The 25,193-nt window shown below is 37.3% G+C and overlaps 1 long non-coding RNA gene across 1 annotated transcript in view; it reads right to left on the bottom strand.

Annotated features, from left to right (window-relative positions):
- Positions 1-25,193, bottom strand: part of LOC125964951 (uncharacterized) — a 37,965-nt gene that overhangs the window by 9,597 nt on the left and 3,175 nt on the right. The window contains exon 2 of the long non-coding RNA XR_007478297.1: positions 22,727-22,770. This is a non-coding gene — a long non-coding RNA (uncharacterized LOC125964951). The remainder of the gene's footprint in view (positions 1-22,726; positions 22,771-25,193) is intronic.

Here is a 25,193-nt window from a genome sequence, read left to right as displayed (position 1 = left end):
TTTTTTTTTCTTTTTAGTATCTGTTTTCTATATTATGTTTGCCAGTTCTTTGTCTTGTTTTTCCAAAGAGCCAGCTTTTGTTTGTATTTATCATTTAGACTCTTTGGTGTTTTCTAATCCTGTAATAGCAGTGATTAAAGGCAAAGACTTTGGGTGAGATAAACCTGGAATAAATCTTGATTTTGTCATTTACTAGCTGTGTGATCTTGGGCAAATTACTTAATGTCTCAAAATCTTAATTTCTTTATAAAATACAACTAATAATACCCATCTCTCAGGAATAATGTGAGGGTTCAACAAAGATAATTTTATAGGCATCTGGCTCAGTACCTGACTCATGGCAAGTACTCAAACATCATCATCATCATTTTATTTTCAATTTATTTTATCAATTATCAGATTAATCACTTTATCAAATTACTTATTTTATACTTGATTTAATAATTCATTAAATGGTATGAATTGATTGGAATTTTGGCCACCTCCCACAATTTTTATTAGTATTCTTAGTCATGTTATTTCTTAGTTACACTATTTAAAATCTAGTTATAATTAAGGATTTGATACCCTTTGTAACTTAGTATAGGAGAGTGTTTTTTAAAAGTTCAAAGTTATTGGTTTTGCTTATTTATTATTTTGTTTGTTTAAATATGTGGTAATAGTTTTTGTTTTGATTGTATTGTGGTTGGAAATATGTGGCCTTTAGAATTTCTGCTTTGGGGAATTAATTGTTGTTTTTATGGTCTGATATATGGGCATTGCTTATTAAATCTTGTTGTGCTATTTGGTGTATAAAAAATATTTGTATTTTCAAATCTGCCATCTCTTAGGTCATTAAAATTTGTTGTTGTGGTGGTGGTTAAAAAAATCCATAAGATTAACAATTTTTAAGTGTGCAGTATAGTATCATTAACTATAGTATTATTAAATATATGTACATTGTTGTAACACAGATCTGTAGAACCTTTTCATCTTGCATGACTGAAACTCTATAGCTGTTGAACAACTCCCTGTTTCTCCCTCCCCCAACCCCCTGGCAACCACCATTCTACTTTCTGCTTCTATGAGTTTGATTATTTTAGATACCTCATATAAGTGGAATCATTTAGTATTTGCCTTTTTGTGATTAGCTTATTTCACTTATTAATAGCCTCAAGTTTCATCCATGTTGTAGCATATGACAGGATTTCCTTCATTTTTAAGGCTGCATAGTATTCCATTATACATATATACCACGTTTTGTTTATCCATTCATCTGTTGTTGGATGTTTGGGTTGCTTCCACCTCTTGGCTACTGCAAATAGTGCTGCTATGAACATGAGTGTACAAATATTTCTTCAAGATCCTATTTTCAATTCTTCTGTATATATACCCAGGAGTGAAATTTCTGGGTCATATGGTAGTTGTATTTTTAATTTTTTGAGGAACTCCAAACTGTTTTCCATAGTGGCTGCATTATTTTATATTCCCACCAACAGTACACAAGTGTTCCAATTTCTCTAAATCCTCACTAATACTTATTATTTTCTGCATTTTTGATTGAGGCCATCCTAGTGGGTGTGAGGTGATATCTCATTGTGGTTTTGATTTGCATTTCCCTGATGATTAGTGATGTTGAGCATCTTTTCATATGCTTCTTGGCCAATTGTGTATCATCTTTGGAGAAATGTCTATTCAAGTCCTTTGCCCATTTTTTTATTTTTACTTTTAGTTGTTATTGAGTTGTAAGAGTTCTTTTAAAAATTATTTATTTATTTAAATTGAAGTATAGTTGATTTGCAATAATATCAATCCTTTTTTATCTCACACATTTTCTTTTCTTCTTACCTTGCTGTCTCTTTCTTGTCACCTATTCCCTTGTCATGGATATCTACTCCTGTTCCATAGAGGCCATTACTTCTTGAATTCTATTGAAGATGGAAAAACTTTCTCTGAAAATTTCTTTCACTTCCTGTGATAAATCATTTTCAGAAGTTTGTGTTCCCTCTGAGTCTTAGGATGATATTCTCTATCTCTATTTCTATGTCATTTACCAAAATGCATTTGTTAGTTATTCTTCTTGTCATTTTCTTAACACAGAAGATCTATCCAGATTTGGTGTTTCTAGCAGGTTCTATTTTCTGTTCACTTGAAAACGAGTTCAATTCCCTTTCCAGAGCTACATCTGAAGGGCAAGTTGATGTCCAGTTACTAGCTCAATTTCTGGCGTTTGACTTGCTTTCATTCCATAAATGTCAACCTAATATTAGCTCTTCTCCTGTCTCCATTGCCTTTCTTTCTGACCTGAAATCTGTAATATTCAGTGTAGATGGTAGCCAGAGATTTTTTCTTTTGTCCTCTCTTCTCTCATATAGCGCTTTCTTCATGGGGACACCTTCCTGGTTGGAATGAGCCCCCCTCCAACCCCGCCAAGGTTGCTTCCCCATTCCCTCTTGCTGACCAGTTCTTTCTGGGTAGCTGCTCTGACTGTTTTTATGGAAAGAGCTGTGGATGAGGGGTTGGATGTGGAAGGAAAATAACACTCTAGCTTAAAAAAAGAGCACTTATGTAGTAGAAGAATGGCTGTCTGATTTAATGAGCCAGGTGACAGACAGTGGAGAAGGTATAATGGGCATTTCTCACTTCAGACAGATGGGCTTTCTCTAAGTCTGGTGGCAAGCACAGGTGGGCCACTAATTGCCTTTAAAAATCCAGGTTCATTGACCTTACAGTTAGTGGTAAGGATTTGACTGTCAATCTCAATTTTTGGTGGCAATGTAAATATTTGTCTTTTAGTGAATGTGTGTGTGTTTTAGTGGAAGAGACTATGTCAGGGCTATTAGCCAGATGCCATTTTAAATTGGAACTCCTTGGAGTCTTTTTATTTAAAAAATTAATTACCAGGTTGCTTTTATCTCTCAACTCATGTAGCATATGTGAGATATAAGTGAAGAGCTAGAATATACCCAGTGGAATGAAGAGAAAAGGCAGGAATCACGCTTTGTCTCTCACCACTTTACCTTCCACTCTTCAGCTGTCCCCTGTGCCCCATGACTTCTCTTTGTTCTTACTTCTCGCTTTCCCAAGCCTCTTTTTCCCAAGCCTGGACTAAAACCTTATCTTACAGCCATTCTCTCAGGTCTGCTTAATACAAGCATCAAGTTCCTTCCGTTGCCGCCTGCCCAATGACTCTGGTTTTATTCATCAAGATCTCGATACGCCCTGATGATCATGTCTTCAATCGTGCAGAAACGGTATATGCTGGGTGCACTTGCCTTTTCCTCCCACCCTTTATAGAGGACCAGTGTGTCAGCTGGCATCTCAGTTTTAGGAGGCCTTTACAGGTAACAGGTGGAGGAATGACTGCATTGCTCTCCAGTAGCTTGCAGATTCAAGACTGACCCCACTTTGATGCACAGGTATAGCATGTTTCATGGGCAGAGGATTTAGACCTGGGCATCCTGCCTGTCCCACAGGTGTGATTGCTGCTGCTGCCATGATTTCCAGCCTGATGGCATAGCTTAGGCTCCCACGTTGTAGGAAGCTGAAAGGGGAAGCCAAGGACCAGCTTCTACTTGTTGCACGTCAGGTCAAGATGGGTAACCTAGCAGCACAAATGTCAACTGTTTTCATCTTATTGGTTAAACTGACAAATTGCTGTAATTATGCAAGTTGAGCAAATACATAAAAATCCTTTAAAATGACAAAAGTTCAAATCTTGGAAGTGAAGGCACAGGTCACCATTAGAATTCCCTTTATGATCCTGATGTTGAGCGTTTAGGTTGTTGTCATATTTCAAGTATGTTAATGGTTTAATGTACCAGGGCTCATAGATAAATCCCATATTTTATCTCACTTTTACATTTCCATATTTTTTTATAGCTGTTGCTAGCCTGAATATCATCCTCGATAAAAGCAGAGTAATTTCAAGAAATATCATAAAGCCTGTATACTTCAACCATACTTTACCTTTTTATTGTGTTGTTTTGTTATACCTGGGAAAAATGCACTTGTACAGTGAAAACAGGAAGCAATGAGTGTGAGCATATTAGGATATCAAATACTTTTTCCAAATAATCTTTTACCTTTCATTGTCTTTAAAGAAGAGATAAGAAGACTAAATTCTAAGTATTTCAACCATGTGTTGTTACTTGAATAATACTTTCTTTTTTAATGTACTATTAATGGAAACATTGTAAACTATGCCTGCACAACAGCAAATAAACAAATCTTCACAGATACTAAGAGGACTTGTCTAAAAAATACCAAACAGTTTGTGTGATTCATTTTGTATGCTCCAGTGCCTTGCACATAGACATGTTAAATAATTATTTGATAAATGAATGAATATTTGATGCGTTGCTAATATAACTTAGATGGCCTGAGGCATCTAATACTTGATAACATGAGATTGGAAAGGTGAGAATGATCATATTTGTGGTTTGCAGGTGAAAGAGTAAGTTTAGACCGTAAGGAATCAGGGAATGAAATTGTGCAGTTTAATCTGTGATGCATTTAGCTTTTTCTGAAAGCGATGGCCTTGCCTAGGCATGGACTGGGAACCTCATTCTGTGCCTGTGCTGAGGCTCCTCTGGGTCCAGGCTACAGGAGGTTTTTGTCCTCAAGGGAGGCACTCTGGGACATCTCTGGGACATGTGTTGATTTCTGGCTCTCTAATGATTCTCTCTTAAGGGAGAGTATGGGCATAACCAATTATGCCAGCAGAATTGATCAACTGGCTGTTTAAAACTATGTTTTACTTGTTTTAAGCAAAACAACAGGTTAACTGGTAGACATTTTTCATTTTTTGGTTGCTCTGCTGTTATAGAAATATCCCTTTGAAGTAAACACTGAGAAGCCTGGACTATGATGGTAGGAGGGCAGGATGCTGTGAACACCAGAACACAAGCTACCTGTTGGAAATTCCGAGGATCCAAAGTACCCTATTTCCCCCTCCAAGCCCATAAGATGCATGACTGATGTCCTGTCAGCCTCAAAGGGGAGAAAATAAGCTGTATGAGTGATAAAGTGATAATTCTCAAATCAAATAATATTTACTTAGTACCAATAAATGATACATTTGTAAAACATCCTAAAAGTATTTATTTGACTTTCACAGCAATGGAACATTGGCAAGGAGTGTTGCATTTCTGATTTTTATGAGTGAACAATTTGAGGCTCAGAGAATTTAATAGACTTTCTGAAAGTCACAAAGCTACTATTTGGTAGAGGTGGAAGCAGGTTTCTGTTTTGCTCATTTCTAGCCTTGTATTTTTCCTTTGCCCTAATATAATATCAATAATACTAGTAAAATACGCTATCCAACAATTATTGAATCAGACATAATTTACTCCTCACAATCTCATTTTCTCTTTACAATAGGTCTATAAAGTAAGTACTATCATTATCCCCACTCTACAGATGGAAAAACTAAGGTCCAGAGCTTACTATGGCAAATCACTAGGATCTGGTGGGAATACTCCAAGTGAATCACACAAAACTTGCTCTCGAGGAATTTATAATCAAGTCAGGGCAATAAACTGTGCATATGTAAAAGAGAATAATAATAATAATTTTGAATAATACTTTGATAGCAGAAAAGCGATATCACAGAGCAGTACTTGATTATAAAGTGGATTGCATTGGAGAAGTTGAAAAGGGTGAAGTGATTACTCTGGGCTGAGGCAGTTATGAGGAGTGGAGAGCACAGGTGGAGGTTGAGTTACGTTGGAGAAGGGACAGTGAAAATTGTTGGAGGCCCTTCCAGGAGATGAAACTGTGGGCAAGTCACAAAGCTACAAACGTGCCCCCTGGGGCGTTATGAATCTCACTCTTCCTTCTATACTTTTACTTCCTTTTTTAAAAATTTAATTTTATTTATTTTTGTATACAGCAGGTTCTTATTAGTCATCCATTTTATACACATCACTGTATACACGTCAATCCCAATCTCCCAATTCATCCCACACACCCCCACCCATGCCTCATTCCCCCTCGGTCTCCATATGTTTTTTCTCTACTTCTGTGTCTCAATTTCTGCCCTGCAAACTGGTTCATCTGGACCATTTTCTAGGTTCCACATATATACGTTAATATACTACACTTGTTTTTCTCTTTCTGACTTACTTCACTCTGTATGACAGTCTCTAGGTCCATCCACGTCTCTACAAAAGACCCAATTTCGTTCCTTTTTATGCCTGAGTAATATTCCATTGTATATATGTACTTCTTCTTTACCCATTCATCTGTTGATGGGCATTTAGCTTGCTTCCATGTCCTGGCTATTGTAAATAGTGCTGCAGTGAACATTGGGGTACCTGTGTCTTTTTGAATTATGGTTTTCTCAGGGTATGTGCCCAGTAGTGGGATTGCTGGGTCATATGGTAATTCTATTTTTAGTTTTTTAAGGAACCTCCATACTGTTCTCCATAGTGGCTGTATCGATTTACATTCCCACCAACAGTGCAAGAGGGTTCCCTTTTCTCCACACCCTCTCCAGTATTTGTTGTTTGTAGATCTTCTGATGATGCCCATGGTGCCCACACCATCCATGCCCATTGGTGTGATGTGATACCTCATTGTAGTTTTTATTTGCATTTCTCTAATGATTAGTGATGTTAAGCAGCCTTTCCTATGCCTCTTGGCCATCTATGTCTTCTTTGGAGAAATGTCTATTTAGGTTTTCTGCCCATTTTTTGATTGAGTTGTTTGTTTTTTTAATATTGAGCTGCATGAGCTGTTTATATATTTTGGAGATTAATCCTTTGTCCATTGATTCATTTGCAAATATTTTTTCCCATTCTGAGGGTTGTCTTTTCATCTTGTTTATGGTTTTCTTTGCTGTACTAAAGCTTTTAAGTTTCATTAGGTCCTATTTGTTTATTTTTGTTTTTATTTCCATTACTCTAGGAGGCAGATCAAAAAAGATCTTGCTGTGATTTATGTCAAAGATTGTTCTTCCTATGTTTTCCTCTAAGAGTTTTATAGTGTCTGGTCTTACATTTAGGTCTCTAATCCATTTTGAATTTATTTTTGTGGATGGTGTTAGGGAGTGTTTTAATTTCATTCTTTTACATGTAGCTGTCCAGTTTTCCCAGTACCACTTATTGAAGAGACTGTCTTTTCTCCATTGTATATCCTTACCTCCTTTGTCATAGATTAGTTGACCATAGGTGTGTAGGTTTATATCTGGGCTTCCTATCTTGTTCCATTGATCTATATTTCTGTTTTTGTGCCATTACCATATTGTCTTGATTACTGTAGCTTTGTAGGATAGTCCGAAGTCAGGGAGTTTGATTCCTCCAGCTCCGGTTTTTTCCCTCAAGACTGCTTTGGCTATTCGGGGTCTTTTGTGTCTCCATACAAATTTTAAGATTTTTTGTTCTAGTTCTGTAAAAAATGTCATTGGTAATTTGATAGGGATTGCATTGAATCTGTAGATTGCTTTGGGTAGTATAGTCATTTTCACAAGGGTGATTCTTCAATCCAAGAACATTGTATATCTCTCCATCTGTTGGTATCATCTTTAATTTCTTTCATCAGTGTCTTATAGTTTTCTGCCTACAGGTCTTTTATCTCCCTAGGTAGGTTTATTCCTAGGTACTTTATTCTTTCTGTTGCAGTGGTAAATGGGAATGTTTCCTTAATTTCTCTTTCAGATTTTTCATCATTAATGTATAGGAATGCAAGAGATTTCTGTACTTTAATCTTGTATCCTGCAACTTTTCCAAATTCATTGATTAGCTCTACTAGTTTTCTGGTGGCATCTTTAGGATTCTCTATGTATAGTATCATGTCATTTGCGAACAGTGACAGTTTTACTTCTGCTTTTCCAATTTGTATTCCTTTTATTTCTTTTTCTTCTCTGATCGCCATGGCTAGGACTTCCAAAACTATGTTGAATAATAGTGGTGAGAGTGGGCACCCTTGTCTTGTTCCTGATCTTAGAGGAAATGCTTTCAGTTTTTCACCATTGAGAATGATGTTTGCTGTGGGTTTGTCGTATATAGCCTTTACTATGTTGAGGTAGGTTCCCTCTATGCCCACTTTCTGGAGAGTTTTTTATCATAAATGGGTGTTGAATTTTGTCAAAAGCTTTTTCTGCCACCTATTGAGGTGATCATATGGTTTTTATCCTTCAATTTGTTAAGATGGTGTGTCACATTGATTGATTTGCATATATTGAAGGATCCTTGCATCTCTGGGAGAAATCCCACTTGATCATGGTGTATGATCCTTTTAATGTGTTGTTGAATTCTGGTTGCTAGTATTTTGTTGAGGATTTTTGCATCTATATTCATCAGTGATATTGGTCGGTAATTTTCTTCTTTTGTAGTATCTCTGTCTGGTTTTGGTATCAGGGTGATGGTGGCCTCGTAGAATGAGTTTGGGAGTGTTCCTTCCTCTGCAATTTTTTGGAAGAATTTGAGAAGAATGGGTGTTAGCTCTTCTCTAAATGTTTGATAGAATTTACCTGTGAAGCCATCTGATCCTGGACTATTGTTTGTTGGAAGATTTTTAATCACAGTTTCAATTTCAGTGCTTGTGATTGGTCTGTTCATATTTTCTATTTCTTCCTGGTTCAGTCTTGGAAGGTTATAGCTTTCTAAGATTTTGTCCATTTCTTCCAGGTTGTCCATTTTATTGGCATACAGTTGCTTGTAGTTCTCTTAGGATGCTTTGTATTTTGGTGGTCTGTTGTAACTTCTCCTTTTTCATTTCTAATTTTACTGATTTGAGTCCTCTCCCTCTTCTTCTTGATGAGTCTGGCTAATTGTTTATCAATTTTGTTTATCTTCTCAAAGAACCAGCTTTTAGTTTTATTGATCTTTGCTATTGTTTTCTTTGTTTCTATTTCATTTATTTCTGCTCTGATCTTTACAATTTCTTTCCTTCTGCTAACTTTGGATTTTGTTTGTTCTTCTTTCTCTAGTTCCTTTAGGTGTAAGGTTAGATTGTTTATTTGAGATTTTTCTTGTTTCTTGAGGTAGGATTATATTGCTATAGCCTTCTCTCTTAGAACTGCTTTTGCTGCATCCCATAGGTTTTGGATCATTGCGTTTTCATTGTCATTTGTCTCTAGGTATCTTTTGATTTCCTCTTTAATTTCTTCAGTGATCTCTTGGTTATTTAGTAACGTATTGTTTAGCCTCCATGTGTTTGTGTTTTTTTAATCTCATAGCATTGTGGTCAGAAAAGATGCTTGATATGATTTCAGTTTTCTTAAATTCACTGAGGCTTGATTTGTGACTGAAGTTGTGATCTATCCTGGAGAATGTTCCATGCACACTCGAGAAGAAAGTGTAATCTGCTGTTTTTGGATGGAATGTCTTATAAATATCAATTAAATCTATCTGGTCTATTGTGTCATTTAAAGCTTGTGTTTCCTTATTAATTTTCTGTTTGGATGATCTGTCCATTCGTGTAAGTGAGGTGTTAAAGTCCCCCACTCTTATTGTGTTACTGTCAATTTCCTCTTTTAGAGCTGTTAACAGTTGCCTTATGTATTGAGGTGCTCCTATATATTTATAATTTTTATATCTTCTTCTTGGATTGGTCCCTTGATCATTATGTAGTGTCCTTCCTTGTCTCTTGTAACATTCTTTATTTTAAAGTCTATTTTATCTGATATGAGTATTGCTACCCCAGCTTTCTTTTGATTTCCATTTGCATGGAATATCTTTTTCCATCACCTCACTTTCAGTCTGTATGTGTCCCTAGGTCTGAAGTGGGTCTCTTGTAGACAGCATATAAATTGGTCTTGTTTTTGTATCCATTCAGCAAGCCTGTGTCTTTTGGTTGGAGCATTTAATCCATTCATGTTTAAGGTAATTATCTATATGTATGTTCCTATTACCATTTTCTTAACTGTTTTGGGTTTGTTTTTGTAGGTCCTTTTCTTCTCTTGTGTTTCCCATTTAGAGAAGTTCCTTTAGTATTTGTTGTAGAGCTGGTTTTGTGGTGCTGAATTCTCTTAGCTTTTGCTTGTCTGTAAAGCTTTTGATTTCTCCATCGAATCTGAATGAGATCCTTGCCGGGTAGAGTAATCTTGGTTGTAGGTTCTTCCCTTTCATCACTTTAAGTATATCATGCCACTCCCTTCTGGCTTGTTGAGTTTCAGCTGAGAAATCAGCTGTTAACCTTATGGGAGTTCCCTTGTATGTTATTTGTCATTTTTCCCTTGCTGCTTCAGTAATTTTTCTTTGTCTTTAATTTTTGTCAATTTGATTACTATGTGTCTTGGTGTGTTTCTCCTTGGGTTTATCCTTCCTGGGACTCTCTGCATATCCTGGACTTGGGTGGCTATTTCCTTTCCCATGTTAGGGAAGTTTTCAACTATTATCTCCTCAAATATTTTCTCGGTTCCTTTCTCTCTCTCTTCTCCTTCTGGGAACCCTTTAACGCGAATGTTGTTGCATTTAATGTTGTCCCAGAGGTCTCTTAGGCTGTCTTCATTTCTTTTCATTCTTTTTTCTTTATTCTGTTCTGCAGCAGTGAATTCCACCATTCTGACTTCCAGGTCACTTATCCATTCTTCTGCCTCAGTTATTCTGCTATTGATTCCTTCTAGTGTATTTCTCCTTTCACTTATTGTATTGTTTACCTCTGTTTGTTCTTTAATTCTTCTAGATCTTTGTTAAACATTTCTTGCATCTTCTTGATCTTTGCCTCCATTCTTTTTTCTGAGGTCCTGGATCATCTTCACTATCATTATTCTGAATTGTTTTTCTGGAGGGTTGCCCATCTCCCCTTCATTTAATTGTTTTTCTGTGGTTTTATCTTGTTCCTTCATCTGGTACATAGCCCTCTGCCTTTTCATCTTATCTGTGTTTCTGTGAATGTTGTTTTTGTTCCACAGGCTGCAGGATTGTAATTCTTCTTGCTTCTGCTGTCTGCCATCTCTCTTTTACTTTCTCTATGGAAATTCTTTCACCATTTCATAACTTAAGATAAAAAATAACTGAAGAGCATTTTCCGAGGGTTCAGTACTTAACAGAATTAAGCAGCAAATCAGCATAGGTATACTTTTTAAAAAATTGAAGTATAGTTGATTTACAATGTTGTCTTAGTTTCTGGTGTACAGCAAAGTGATTCATATATATATATATATATATATATATATATAATTTTTCAGATTTCTTTTCCATTATAGGTTATTACAAGGTCCTTTTTGTTTACCTATTTTATATAAAGTAGAGTGTATCTCTTAAACCCAGGATACTAATTTATCTCCCTCGCCTTTTCCCTTTGGTAAATTTGTTTTCTATGTCTCTGAGTCTGTTTCTGTTTTGTAAATAAGTTCATTCATATTATTTCTTTTAGATTCCACATATAAGTGACATCATATGATATTTGTCTTTCTCTGTCTGAGTTAGTATGAAAATCTCTAGGTGCATACACATTGTTGCAAATGGCCTTATTTCATTTTTTATGGCTGAGTAATATTCCATTGTATATATGTACCACATCTTCTTTATCCATTCGTCTGTCAATGGACACTTAGATTGCTTCCATATCTTGGCAGTTGTGAATAATGTTGCTATGAACATTGGGGTGCATGTATCTTTTGGAATTAGAGTTTCCTCCAGGTATATGCCCAGGAGTGGGATTTCCGGATCATATGGCAACTCTGTTTTTAGTTTTTTAAGGAATCTCCATACTATTCTCCATAGTGGCTGTATCAATTTACATTCCCACCAACAGTGTAGGAGGGCTCCCTTCTCTCCAAACCCTCTCCAGCATTTATTATTAGCACAGGTATACTTTCGATTTGTGAGACAGTTTTGCTTAAGCAAATGCAATTTGGAAGTCTTTTCCTGAACTCTTTCTGCATTGGGTGGTCCTGGCAGTAAATAAGGCCCTTTAGTAGGTCCTGTCTCTCTGTTAAGGGTTACAGGTCCCCTCATTAGGCAATGTGCTGCGCAATCTCCCCACCTAACTCAATGCTCTTGGCAAGCATTGCTCCTCTGTGAATCAGGGAAAGATGTTTTCGAGCTCCTGGATCTCTGAATTCCTGGTTTTCTCTTTCTGACCAAATTTGCCCTTGCTTTGCAAACTTGACTTCCAGTGGGAAGGGAAAAGGTGTCTGTAGAGAGGATATGAAGTTGCAGGTTTCTCCTGGTAGGCTCTGATGAAGCCCTTTCCTTAGACTGTGCAAACTAAAAAATGAGCAGTGTTTTAAAGCTTTGGGCTAAAGTTCTATTGGCAAACATTAATTCCAAGCCTTCTGCTTGCCTTGGTAGAACAAGCCTAAAACTTTTAGACTTGGAAGGGGCTTGAAATCTAATCCACAGCCCACTCTTGATGCATGGGGATAGAAGAGTCTGAGGCAGCAGAGAAAGCCAATAACAGGTGCAAGGTTACCTAGTCAGGGAATGTCAGTGTTTAGAGGAGAACCCCAGCATTTGACTCTTAGTTCAGTGTTCATGCAGATAGTGTCTCTGAAGTGTTTGCTAGAATATTTAAACTTCTAGGAAAAGAGCATTATAATTATTAAATTTTATAAGCCTAGAGACCCTCAGACCTGGCTGGTGGTGGTAGTCAGAGCATGGGAGGGCACATGTGTAATCACTGATTACACCCATATAATGCTGTACCCCTAGTGAAGCTTCAGTCCAGGTTTGCTGGGATCTTCATGTAAATAACTTTATGGAATATGGACATCTTCTGACTTTGCCTGCACCCCCGGCTCCTAGTCCCCTCTTCTTTGTTCTTTATTCACCAACTAGTGTCAGCCTTGGCTTCTCTATCCTTCCTTTCCATGGAAGAAACATGAGGTACTGATTTCAGTCATTTACTTTCTTCTGCTAAGTTCCAGTCAGTGACAAAAACTCGATTGTCTTAAGGGTGTCACTTAGAGCAACAAAGCAGGGGTGCCATTTTGTTAATGTCAGATATAAATATTTTTATAAACCTTATATGTCTGGATTCATTAGCCATTTAATGAATTTGACGCACAGATGTTCAGGAAATTAGGAACAACTGACTTCACTGGGAAATTATAGCGAGCTTGGTGCCATCCAAAATATCAAAAACATGCTGTTCCTACAGTCTGCCAAGAAACCAGGTATAGTAATGGTCCCTGTGTTATATATAAGCTCACTATTAACACTCAATCAATGTTAATTGTATAATAATAAAAAATATTGAACGTGACTCTCCCCAGTGGAAATCAGGTTGTGGACATAAAGGGATGTGCTCTGTGTTCAGAATATATCTTTCCTTGGATTTACATTATATTTACCTGAAGGAAAGAAAGAGTTGAGAAGGAACTAATTGATGCCTTAGGCTGAGGTTATTAATTTTGAGTCCAAGAACTGAATTTGGCTTACAGAATTTTTCATTGAAACAACTGTATCAAATGTCTTCATTTGCTCTGCCAATCACCTTGTGGTTTACAGGCAGTGTGAGGGAAGAAATTGGTTGAAGAGAAATGGAAGAAGCAGGTCAGGCTGGGCATTAAAACTGAGACTGTGTAGGGCACACCTAGCCTAGAGGCTGCCACCATTTTTCAGGGTGTTAGTCCTGCTTTATTGCTAACTTTGTCACATTAAACATTTTGGAGACAATAATATGGAGGGGAAGAAAGTGCCAAATAATTCTATGGTACTTGGAAATGTTCTTCCTTGGCAGTGATGTGTTGATAAATGTTTGAAAACTGGTGCTCTCATTCCTTTTTTAAAAAAAGCCCTTATTTGTTCTATTTACCTATTTACATTGTATAAATACTCCCACCGTGGCCAATTTCAAGCCACCAACATGACAACAACCAGCTCACAGACTTCCTGAAAATTTAACAATCAGCTCTTCCAAGCTGACACAAGTGGTTCCAGCAAACCCCTGGTCCCCAGTATACAGTAATCATGGTGATAGACATGAGTAGTAATTGAAGAAGCTCTAGAGTGAGCTTCTAGAGTGAGTAATACCCAAGGTTAAATTCTAGCTCTGCTTCTTACTAACTCTGTGGTCTCTAGCCAGCTATTTAACCTCTCTATCCTCAGTCTCCTCAGTGCCAAATGGAAATAGTCTATCATAAGGTTGATAGTTGTATAAAGTACCCAGCAAGGTTCTTGGCATGTAAGTGCTCAAAAATGGTAATTGTTATTAGCATTATTATACCTTGAGATTAAATATGACAGTCTCCAACTCTATGTGAAATATTTTGATTATCAAAGAATGTGGAATATTATACATATCAATTGCCCCTGGCATTTGGGTTATGGGAAATTCATATCTTAATATTGACCAGATATTAATTATGGTAGGCTTGTGAACATAGATGGGAAATTGCCTCACAAATAGCCTTGAAAAGGAAAAACACATGTGCTTGATTTCCGAGAAAGACAAAGAACCATCCATGCCATATATATATATATATCAGGCTTAGCGGCCATGGCTCATGCGCCCAGCTGCTCCGCGGCATGTGGGATCCTCCTGGACCGGGGCACGAACCCCTGTCCCCGGCATCGGCAGGCGGACTCTCAACCACTGCGCCACCAGGGAAGCCCCCATGCCATATTATTTTAAAGATGCTTCCTAGAGCGTGTCTGTCGTGTCTTCTTTCTTGGTGAGGTGTTAGCAGCTTTTATCTTTAAAAACCAGTCTTTTGAAATAAGATGGGCATAAACAGTAGTGGCAGGTGCAAAACTGTCTGAATGTCCTGCTTCTCCCAGGCTTGAAATGCCCAAGTTCCCTTACTCAGCTCGGAGAAACGCTGAGCGTCTGTAGGTCCTGTGGTGCACACCTCCCCCTGCCCACCCCTGTCATGGTGCCCATCTCCACTCCTTCAAGCACAGAGCAACTTGATAAAGGGAAGTTCAGAGAAAACAGGCTTTCTTTCCCAAGGGACCATGGAAATCTTATACTTCTCTTTCTCAGCCGCTTAAAAATGATAATCGATCTAGCTTTTGCACTCTCTGAACCAGTTCATCTTGTTGAAATTATTTGAATGACAATTGATGAGGAACTCAAATGTGTAACGCTTTGTAAAATAGGAATTCTAGGTAAGGGGAGGAAATTCTGAGCATTGCCATTAAGCATACCTTAATCTTGTCATACACCTTTAAGCATCCCAAATAATTCCTTGGCTTTCCCCCTCCCACTATCTTCAGGAAAAGCTTGTCTGCTGTTACCAAAATCTAACATAAACTGCTCAGGGCTCTATATTTTCCCATTGCTGTTTACCATTATACCACTAATTCTAATTTGATTCAGATTCAGCGAGCTCTTTTTCTTCATAGCATGAAAGCGTTTTGGCACCCATTAGCTCCATGAGTAAGGATCATGAGCAATCACACACACAAAGAAACTGCAAATTAGAGCTTATATTCCTTACATCTTCGCATGGCTGACTGAAGGAAGACAACTCCACAAACAATGCATTTTAAAGAACATTTGCAGGATGAATATATTACTGAAATATGGCTAGGAAGTGGGCTGTAGTATATCTTCCAAAGTGACTGATTTAAACCCAAACTTAATGTATTTTGGAGGCCAGCAATAATTTGACTCGCTGAGTGGATGGAATTTATGGGTATAATGTAGTGCAAATAAAAACATCCTCTTGCAGTCATAAAGGTGTATGCTGTGTCCATGCTGGGAAACATAGCTTTCCTTACCCCTGACTTCTGGAGAGAACTCAGGGGAATAGCTAAGTCAGGCCCAATGCCTTTTCTTTGTGGCCTTATGGAAATACCAAGTTTTATTTTTGTGTTTAAGGGGGTTTATAGTGCCATCTCTGGATCTGGGCTTTTGTGTTTGAGAACCAAATAAATAAGAGAAACTCAGAAATGCACTGCTGAGCTATAAGTTGTTTTCTTCATGAGGTGACCCAGACCAGAGTGAAAGAAAAGTGGAAGGTAGGACTAGGATTTGGGACACAGAATGTTCACATGCACCTCTCAAGTGGATGACCCAAGGGGAAGACTGAGGTTTGTAAGAAGCCCACTGTCAAGGGACTTCTGACTTTGGGGGTTTCCTATTTCTGGCCTGTGTGCTTATGATGTGTAACCCTGACAAAGAAACCTTTCATGGTACCTGTGTGGCCAAATGTCCATGGTGTGCTGAATTTGAGGTTGGAATACAGGAAGTGATGAATTTCTGTGGGTGAACTGTCATGAAGTGAAACAGGCTGCAGACTCCCTTCTCCACATCCTCAGCATTTGAGAGAATCTCCTGCTCTGCCCCTCAGCTCTCAGCCTCATCCCTCCCCCTCCCCCTACTTTATCCCCTCCCCCAGTACAACAGCCTTTGCCCCACCCAGCCCAATGATTCCAGTTCTCTATGGACATCCCCAGGAGAAGGAACAAGATCAGGTCTGGAAGGTTGATCATGGGCACTAGAGTAGGTCATCTTTCCTGCCCTGGCCGCTCTTTATTCATGAAGGAGGAATAAATTCCAGGGGGAGGTTCTACCCTCATATCTACTAGACTGATGATATGAATTCCACCATCTGTCTTCCAGCTCACTTACCCATTCTTCTGCCTCAGTTATTCTGCTATTGATTCCTTCTAGTGTATTTTTCATTTCAGTTATTGTATTGTTCACCCCTCTTTGTGTGTTCTTTAATTCTTCTAGGTGTTTATTCTTTAATTCTTCTAGGTCTTTGTTCAACACTTCTTGGGTCTTCTCGATCTTTGCCTCCGTTCTTTTTCCGAGGCCCTGGATCATCTTCACTATCATTATTCTGAATTCTTCATCTGGAAGATTGCCTATCTCCACTTCATTTAGGTGTTTTTCTGGGATTTTATCTTGTTCTTTCATCTGGTATATAGTCCTCTGCCTTTTCATTTTGTCTATCTTTCTGTGAATGTGATTTTTGTTCCACATGCTGCAGGATTGTAGTTCTTCTTGCTTCTGGTGTTTAATTTCTTTAAATCTTGCTTCAAATTGTATTTATTTCCTATGCTTAATAGGCAAATATAATTAACTAGTATTTAGTAAATATATTGATGTTTTAATATAGAGGTTTTTGAGTGGAGAAAAAGATTAAATAAGCAACCTAATCTGTAGAAAATACCTCAGTCATTCAGGCCTAATGAGATGCTTCAATTTGTGAGATTAGATAACATGTATTAATTAGCACTACTAATATTGCAGCCTAGTATCAAGGAGAAGCCAACTAGTTTTCAGAGTCTATACCTTGTAAATTCAACAATATTCAAGTCCAGAAACATCACTTTCCCACATTTGATTGTGGCCCCTTCTAGGAAAGCTGTGCTATACTTGTGCCCAGTATAATATTCAGCAACGTGGTTGCTTACAACATACCTTCAAGTATCTCTGTTTCCATTAAGGGAGTTCCCCTTTTTGTACCCTAATTCCTTCCCTGGCTACAGGAGGATTTCTAGTAAGAAAGGTTGGGTGATGGATTGTACCACAGTATGAAGAATATCCATATTCTCTCCAGAAGTAGAAATTAAGCACACATAATTTGTGTGGACATATGGACATATTTCTTCATGATTCTTAATTCTGGATGCACTTTGGAATCACCTAGGAACTTTAAAAACTTCTGATGCTTGGGTCCTGTGTCTAGAGAATTTGATCTCAGAAGTCTTGGGTGGAACCAGGACATCAAGAGTTTAAAAAGCTCCTCAGATGATTCTAACATGCAGCTGAGGCTGAGAACCTGATCATACTGAAGGCAGCTGCTTTCTTAACAGCTTTGCTTTTCTGCTACCCCAGCCCCCACTTATCATGAGCCACACCCTTTTCTTGGTTTCAAGTCTGAGACATTATATACAGTACATACTCTTCTTTATACATTAGAACATGTGGAGATCCAAGGCATCCTAATTCAAACTTTCTATAAACAAATGTTTGCTTCAGTGGGAGAAAGAAGGAATACGAGGAAAATAGAAAGGGCTGAAAAATATCTGAACACAGTGATGACATAAGGCCTCATTGTGGTGGGCCCTTAAATGGACTTTTTCCCCTCTATATACTAATGCATTCTTTTTTCATGTATTTCAAGACATATAACCCTCCTTCCTCTGCTCTATAGAGCAGCAGGCTTGTAAATAACACACAGTTCCAAAAAGTATGCCAATTGATTGATCTTGAAACATGGTACTTTGACACTGATAAGGATGAATACAATACACAGAAATAGTTTAAGGTGAGTGGTTCTAACACATCTTTTTTTCCTTTATTTTAAATTGAGATGTAGTTGATGTACAATATTACACTAGTTTCAGGTGTACTGCATAGTGATTTGACATTTGTATACATTATGAAATAGTCACCACAATAAGTGTAAGTAACCATCTGTCCCCATAAGAGTTATTACAATATTACAGACCATATTCCTGTATATTACATCCCAGTAGCTTATTTATTTTATAACTGGAGGCTTGTACATCTTAATTCCCTTCACCTATTTCTCCCACACCCCTCATCCCTCCCCTGTGGCAACTACCTGTTTGTTCTCTGTATCTATGAGTCTGTTTTCATTTTATTTTATTTGTTTGGTGTTTTTTTTTTTTTTAGATTCCACGTAGGAGATCATACGGTATTTGTCTTTTTCTGTCTGACTTACTTCCCTTAGCATAATACCCTCTAGGTTCATTCATGTTGTCACAATGGCAAGGTTTCATTTTTATTTATGGTTAAGTAATACTCCATTGTGTGTATATATATATATGTATATACATGTATGTATATATATATACCACGTATTCTTTAGCTGTTCATCTATTAATGGACATTTAGGTTGTTTCCATATTTTGGCTATTATAAATAATGCTACAAAAAAAGTGGTGTGCGTATATCTTTTCAAATTAGTATTTTTGATTTCTTTGGGTAAATATACAGAAGTGAAGTTGCTGGATCATATGGTAAGTTCTATTTTTAATTTTTTGAGGAATCTCAAAACTGTCTTCCATAAGGGCTACATGAATTTACAGTCCCACCAACAGTACATGAGGGTTCCCTTTTCTCCATATTCTTGTATTTGCTGTCTTTCTGTTGATCCTGACAGGTGTCAGGTGGTATGTCACTGTGGTTTTGATTTGCATTTCCCTGATGATTAGTGATGTTAAGCATCTTTTCTTGTATCTGTTGGCTATCTGTATGTCTTCTTTGGAGAAATGTCTATTCAGGTCCTCTGCCCATTTTATTTATTTGTTTTTTTATTTTTAATTTTTATTTTATATTGGAGTACCATTGATTAACAGTGTGTTAGTTTCAGGTTTAGAGCAAAGTGATTCAGTTATACATATACAAGTATCTATTCTTTGCCAAAATCTTTTCCTGTATAAGTTATTACAGAATACTGAGCAGAGTTCCCTGTGCTATACAGTAGGTCCTTGTTGGTTATCTATTATAAATATAGCAGTGTGTATATGTCAATCTCAAACTCCCAATCTATCCTTCCCCCACCCACCCCCCATCCTGGTAACCATAAGTTCATTCTCTAAGTCTGTGAGTCTGTTTCTGTTTTGTAGTAAGTTCATTTGTATCATTTTTTTTTAGATTTCACTTATAAGTGGTATCATATGATATTTGTCTTTCTCTGTCTGACTTACTTCATGATAATCTCCAGGTTCATCCATGTTGCTGCAAATGTCATTGTTTCACTCTTTTTAATGGCTGAGTAATATTCCTTTGTGTATATGTACCACATCTTCTTTACCCATTCATTTGTCGATGGACATTTCAGTTGCTTCCCTGTCTTGACTATTGTAAACAGTGCTGCAATGAACATTGGGGTGTGTGTATCCTTTCGAACCATGTTTTTCTCTGGATATATGCCCAGGAGTGGGATTGCTGGATCATATAGTAGCTCTATTTTTAGTTTTTTAAGCAACCTTCATAATGTTCTCTATAGTGGCTGTACCAATTTACATTCCCACCAATAGTGTAGGAGGGTTTCCTTTTCTTCACACTCTCTCCAGCATTTATTGTTTGTAGACTTTTTGACAATGGCCATTCTGACTGGTGTGAGGTGATACCTCATTGTAGTTTTGATTTGCATTTCCCTAGTAATAAGCAGTGTTGAGCATCTTGGTCATCTGTATGTCTTCTTTGGAGAAATGTCTATTTAGATCTTCTGCTCATTTCTTAATTGGGTTGTTTGGGGTTTTTTTGATATTGAGCTGCATGAGCTGTTTGTAAATTTTGGAGATTAATCCCTTCTTGGTCACATCGTTTGCAAATATTATCTCCCATTCTGTGGGTTGTCTTTTCATTTTATTTAGGGTTTACTTTGCTGTGCAAAAGCTTTTAAGTTTAATTAAGTCCCATTTATTTATTTTAGATTTTATTTCTATTACTCTAGGAGATGGATTGAAAAAGATATTGCTGTGATGTATGTCAAAGAGTGTTCTGCCTATGTTTTCCTCTGAGTTTTATAGTATCCAGTCTTACATCTAGGTCTTTAATGCATTTTGAGTTTGTTTTTGTGTATGGTGTTAAAGAAAGTTCTAATTTCATTTTTCTGCCCATTTTAAAATCAGGTTGTTGTTTTTTGATGTTGAGTTGTATGAGTTCTTTGTATATTTTGGATATTAACCCCTGATCAGATATATTGGTTACAAGTGAAGGCCAGTTTCTGGTGGTACCTAAGAAACTCACTCTTCCTTATTCAACTACCTTAAACTTTGTAACTCTCAAGCTTCTTTGACTCTGGACTTTTCCAGAATATAGACTTGTAAATGTTGTAAGTCAAATACAAGCCAGTTTCCTTTTTGAAAAGTCACAAAGAGCATGAGGAGGAAGTGGGCTTTAATGCTATTCCTCTGTGACCTCTGCTATGAGTTTCACCACTCCACAGAGTCATCTATTAGAGTAAGTTACATTCATGGTGGGATTTTGTTAAGCCCTTCTCTTGCTTTGATTCTGTATATGGATTAAGCAACATGAATTCAGTTTAGGGCCTTTTGATGACCTCAGTGGAGGTAAAGCAGGGGTGTGTCCCAGCCCTTCCTACTTAATGTGATTTTTAATAACTTAATGCCACCTTTGGATCAGCTAGATCCAGGATTACCTCATCGTATTCTTTCTCCTCCTCTCCTCATCTTCCTCCTTGTCCTTTGTCCTTGTCCTTGTCCTTGTCATCCCCCTCCTTCTCCCTCTTCCTCTCTCTCTCCCCCTCCTCTTTCTCTTCCTCCTCCTCCTCCAATACAGATGACCTAGTTTGGATAAGTTAGGAATGGTCCAAGCCAAAACAGTTTGAGATCCACAGATTAAAACCAGAATTAACATTTTGATAAAAGGTCTTCTACGTTATCTCACTTACAGAGTAAACATTACAGATACAAACAGATATATAGATAGATGGATTGGAGAGTAAGCTAAGTCATCTATTTATGTAGGTGTAAATATTGGCACCTGAGTGACCTTCAGGGTAGACTAGGAAGGTACATTATTCAAAATTAGGTATTGTATGGGTAGTTTACTAATAGTTTTGTTTTTTATGACTCTTCGATATCTATACGTTGACAGAAAACAATATTTCGGGAAAGGCATTGTTTTGTTCTCCTGCAGAATTGTGTTTATTAAATTGCACTTTGGTGTATGGTCATGGACTCTGAAAAGCTTTATAGTTCTAGCCCTACAAAACACAGTGGTGTATTTACAGCAATTGTGTTAAGCAGATGTTGTTTATCACATCGTCAAGGTTTTGTTTCTAAGGACCTGGGGAAATTCTCTCTGTTCTCGACGTGATGTGTCATTGTGCTTATTTTGCACATCTGCTTTTTGTTTTGCTTTGTTTTGTTTTAATCTTCCAGACATGGAATCACTTGGCTGATTATGTTTCCTTTTTTGTGCTGGAAGCTCAGAATCAAATTTATGTTTCACTTAAAATCCTTTCTATAGCAAAGCAAGGTATAAATATATAAGCAGGCAAAAATGGTGGTAAAAATATGGTAAAAGAGACAAGGGGAGAACATCAAGTATGGAATCAGAGGACACCTCTTTCTTGAACTCCTTATTCCACATGACAAAGAACTCTTACCACCTACTACTGAGAGCTAGCCTTATTCAACTCTGTGTCCTCATGCTCAGACCAGTATCTGGCATTCAGTGGGTGCTCGATAAATATTTTCTGTATGAATAAGGAAAGCTCATCTCCTAACACTAATTATTATTAATTAGTGATAATAATTATTACCAAGAAGACTAACTTAAAGTCTTAGCTGATTAAAAATGTGTGATGAGATCCAGACTGATTTAAATACTATTTTAGACTTGACCTGGACTGATTTTTTGAACTGATTTTTATTTTCAAGTTATCCAGCTAGGATTTTAAAAATCAATAGCTAGCTAGGACAATATCCTTTTCCCTTACATGAGGAGGAGCTTCTTTCAAGCAGGTGGATGAATTTGTTATTACCTGACAAGAGTCGTTTCTCAAGCCATAATTTTTCAACTATGGTAATAAAAAGTTAGTGGTACTATCTATGTATTGAAACAGATTTCACTCATAGATACCTGTCCCACTTTGGCATGTAGCCATGTTATTCAAGTGCTTTCTGAAGTTTTGTAACTTCACCTGCAAAAATTAATTTTCACAGTCTGTGCTGTGATCAGTGTCACTGCAGTAAATTGGTTGGCTATCTGCCTCAAATTCTTTTGGAATAAGGAGGGGTATAAATAAACAATTTTATAGAGTTTGTTGACTGAGGTTCTTGACAAATCAACCTAAAAGTAGAGATAATTGGTATGTATTTTCATTCAGATGAGTAAATCATGAATTTTTTTCAACATAACATGTCACATTTATATTTGTAAGGAGAACATTTACCTTATGAAAGACACCAGAGAGGCCATGTCACCTTGTTTCCTCATCTGTAAAAGGAGGGGGTTGGATAAGACCATCGTGAAGGTTGTTTCCAAAGCAGATTGAATGAAACATCCATGGACAGTGGAAATATTACACAGAACGAAAGGCTTGCAGAAGGATTCTGCATGACACTGTTTTTATTTTCACTACTTCAACTGAGGTTGAAGAATCCATTCTTTAACAAAGATGCAGGGTCAAACCCTAGCTGTTTTTTATGGAAATTAGACCTATATTATTCTTTGCTTTTGTATCTTCAGTTGTTTGAAGACAACCATCTTATCAGCTGGGCCAATAAGATCATTAATGGAAAACAGTACTGTGCACCAGAAGATCTTTACTCCTTGATCAATAGTTATTTACTTCTGAGGGGTTCACAGCTTGGTTAATATAACCAAATAATTTTATTGATAGATAATATAACAATGAAAAATAAAGTTTAAGATAGAAGACGAATGAACATAGAACTTTCTTCAGGCATGAATATTATTATTTGGAAACTGTAATAGCTGCTGGAATGTTGGAAGGGCAGACAACAAAAGTATTGAATAATTGTCCTAGGACTATAATCAGACTTCCATTATTGACCTCTGTTAATATTCTACTGTAACTGTCTGCTAAATTGGTTCCTTGGGGCTTGAAATATACAGTGATGTTATGAGTTTTTATCGTAAATTGCCACACAGTAAAGTAGCAAGTCTCTGAAATAGTGTTGGTCCTAGTTTGATCAATACTCAATTCAAAGCAGTGCAATAGGCAACTGTTTCCATAGAAACATTGATGTCACAGAGGTTGAACAGGGGCTGTTACAACAAATCATTTCCTTTGAGCAGTTGTAATTGACTATATGTACAGTTTGCTGTCACTTGAGACCATTTACATCAAGCAAGTAACAGAACCGCATTAGTTATTCCAGGAGTAAGAGGGTTAGCTCTTCCTTTTGTGACCTTACAAATACCTAGGAGGATATTGCCATAGCAACCAGCAATATAAAAGGATGAACATTAAGGTAGCTAGCCTTAATTCAGTAGCATTCTTCTGGAAGCTGAAAGGTAGTTTTAATAAAGTTTACCTAGTTATAACATTAACACAAATCCTTTGCACCCCACAATAATGACTTGGTTCCTGTCTCACAGATGTCACCAATAACACAGACATTACGATTTCATTTGCACTTCATTTCCTGTTCCCCACCTTTGATTTTCCCTCAGCATCTAGTTGCTAAGGCAGCACACATGCACATTTGGCAAAATCTTGTTTACTGAGTAGAGTTTGGCCCTGGAGAAACACTGAAGTCTGAAGTGCTTCAGATTTGAAAAGTGAGATAATGAGAGAAAGAAAACTTTGATAAAAAGTTAAATTTTTACTCTGGCTAAATAATCTCTAGATTTTAAGGACATGAAAGAAAACAGATGCAAGCTTAGCTTACTCTTGTTGTGTTCCCTTAGGCTAAAATCACCACCAGAATTGAGTTTCATATTCTAGATTTTTTCATATTATCCCACTACCTTACCACAGTTCTCCTGGGGTAACTGTGTCCAATGACACATTTTGGAATATTTCACGTAGTTCTGGGGAAATTAAGAGGTTTGTGTATCCTTTGGTAGGTATACAGGCAGAAAATAGTATCAATGTGTTATCAAACTCCATGCCAAATCAAAGAGCATAGGCTAACAGGAGTATTTCTAGAAACATGAGAGCTAAATACGCCCAGACAGAATATCTAGTTTCCCGAAAATCTTGCCAGCATCTCACCTGAGCTTTATGTAGCAGGTGAAATTATCAAGAATGAGAAGCTTTAGTGGCATTAACATTGTGTTCACTGCCATTTGCAGTGGTGTCAGGGATAGAAGGAGTTTACGGGGTGTGTCAGGGTCTAAACATGCATTTGCATCCAAAACCTAGCTAGCAGCCTGGAAAGAACATGCACTGCCCAGCTCAGCCATAACTGCAGGCATGATTAGCAATACTGTCGTCTTGGCATCTCCAGGAAAGAAAAATTATATATGGTCATCAGTGAAGAGAGAAAGCAAAAATCCTTACAGGAGGTGTTTACTTGGAAAGGATTTTCTAACGCAGACCCACAATGATCAGCCTATAGATTTTTGACCAGTCTGCTGCATTCCTCAGGGTGAATCCTCAGAGGTAATAAAATTGAATTGCAATCAGTATTCTTTGATACTAGCCTGCCACTGACTGTTACTCACCTTGAACTAGAGAGCAACTATTTATAAGATCGTTTAGAGACACAAATCCAGTAAATTACTCTGTTTGGCCTTAAAAGAATGTTTGACTTGAAGCATAGAAATGACTATAAATCTCACAGGAATAATTTATAAGGCAACATAGTGAGCAGTGGTCCTCTGGTTACAATGGGTAAAGAAAGACAGTTTGAAAGGAAAAAGTGTTCTCCGCCCCCAGACCCCCTGCC

Source organism: Orcinus orca, chromosome 7 (genome assembly GCF_937001465.1).
Source record: "Orcinus orca chromosome 7, mOrcOrc1.1, whole genome shotgun sequence".
NCBI lineage: Eukaryota > Metazoa > Chordata > Mammalia > Artiodactyla > Delphinidae > Orcinus > Orcinus orca.
This window is presented reverse-complemented; position numbering and strand designations above follow the sequence as displayed.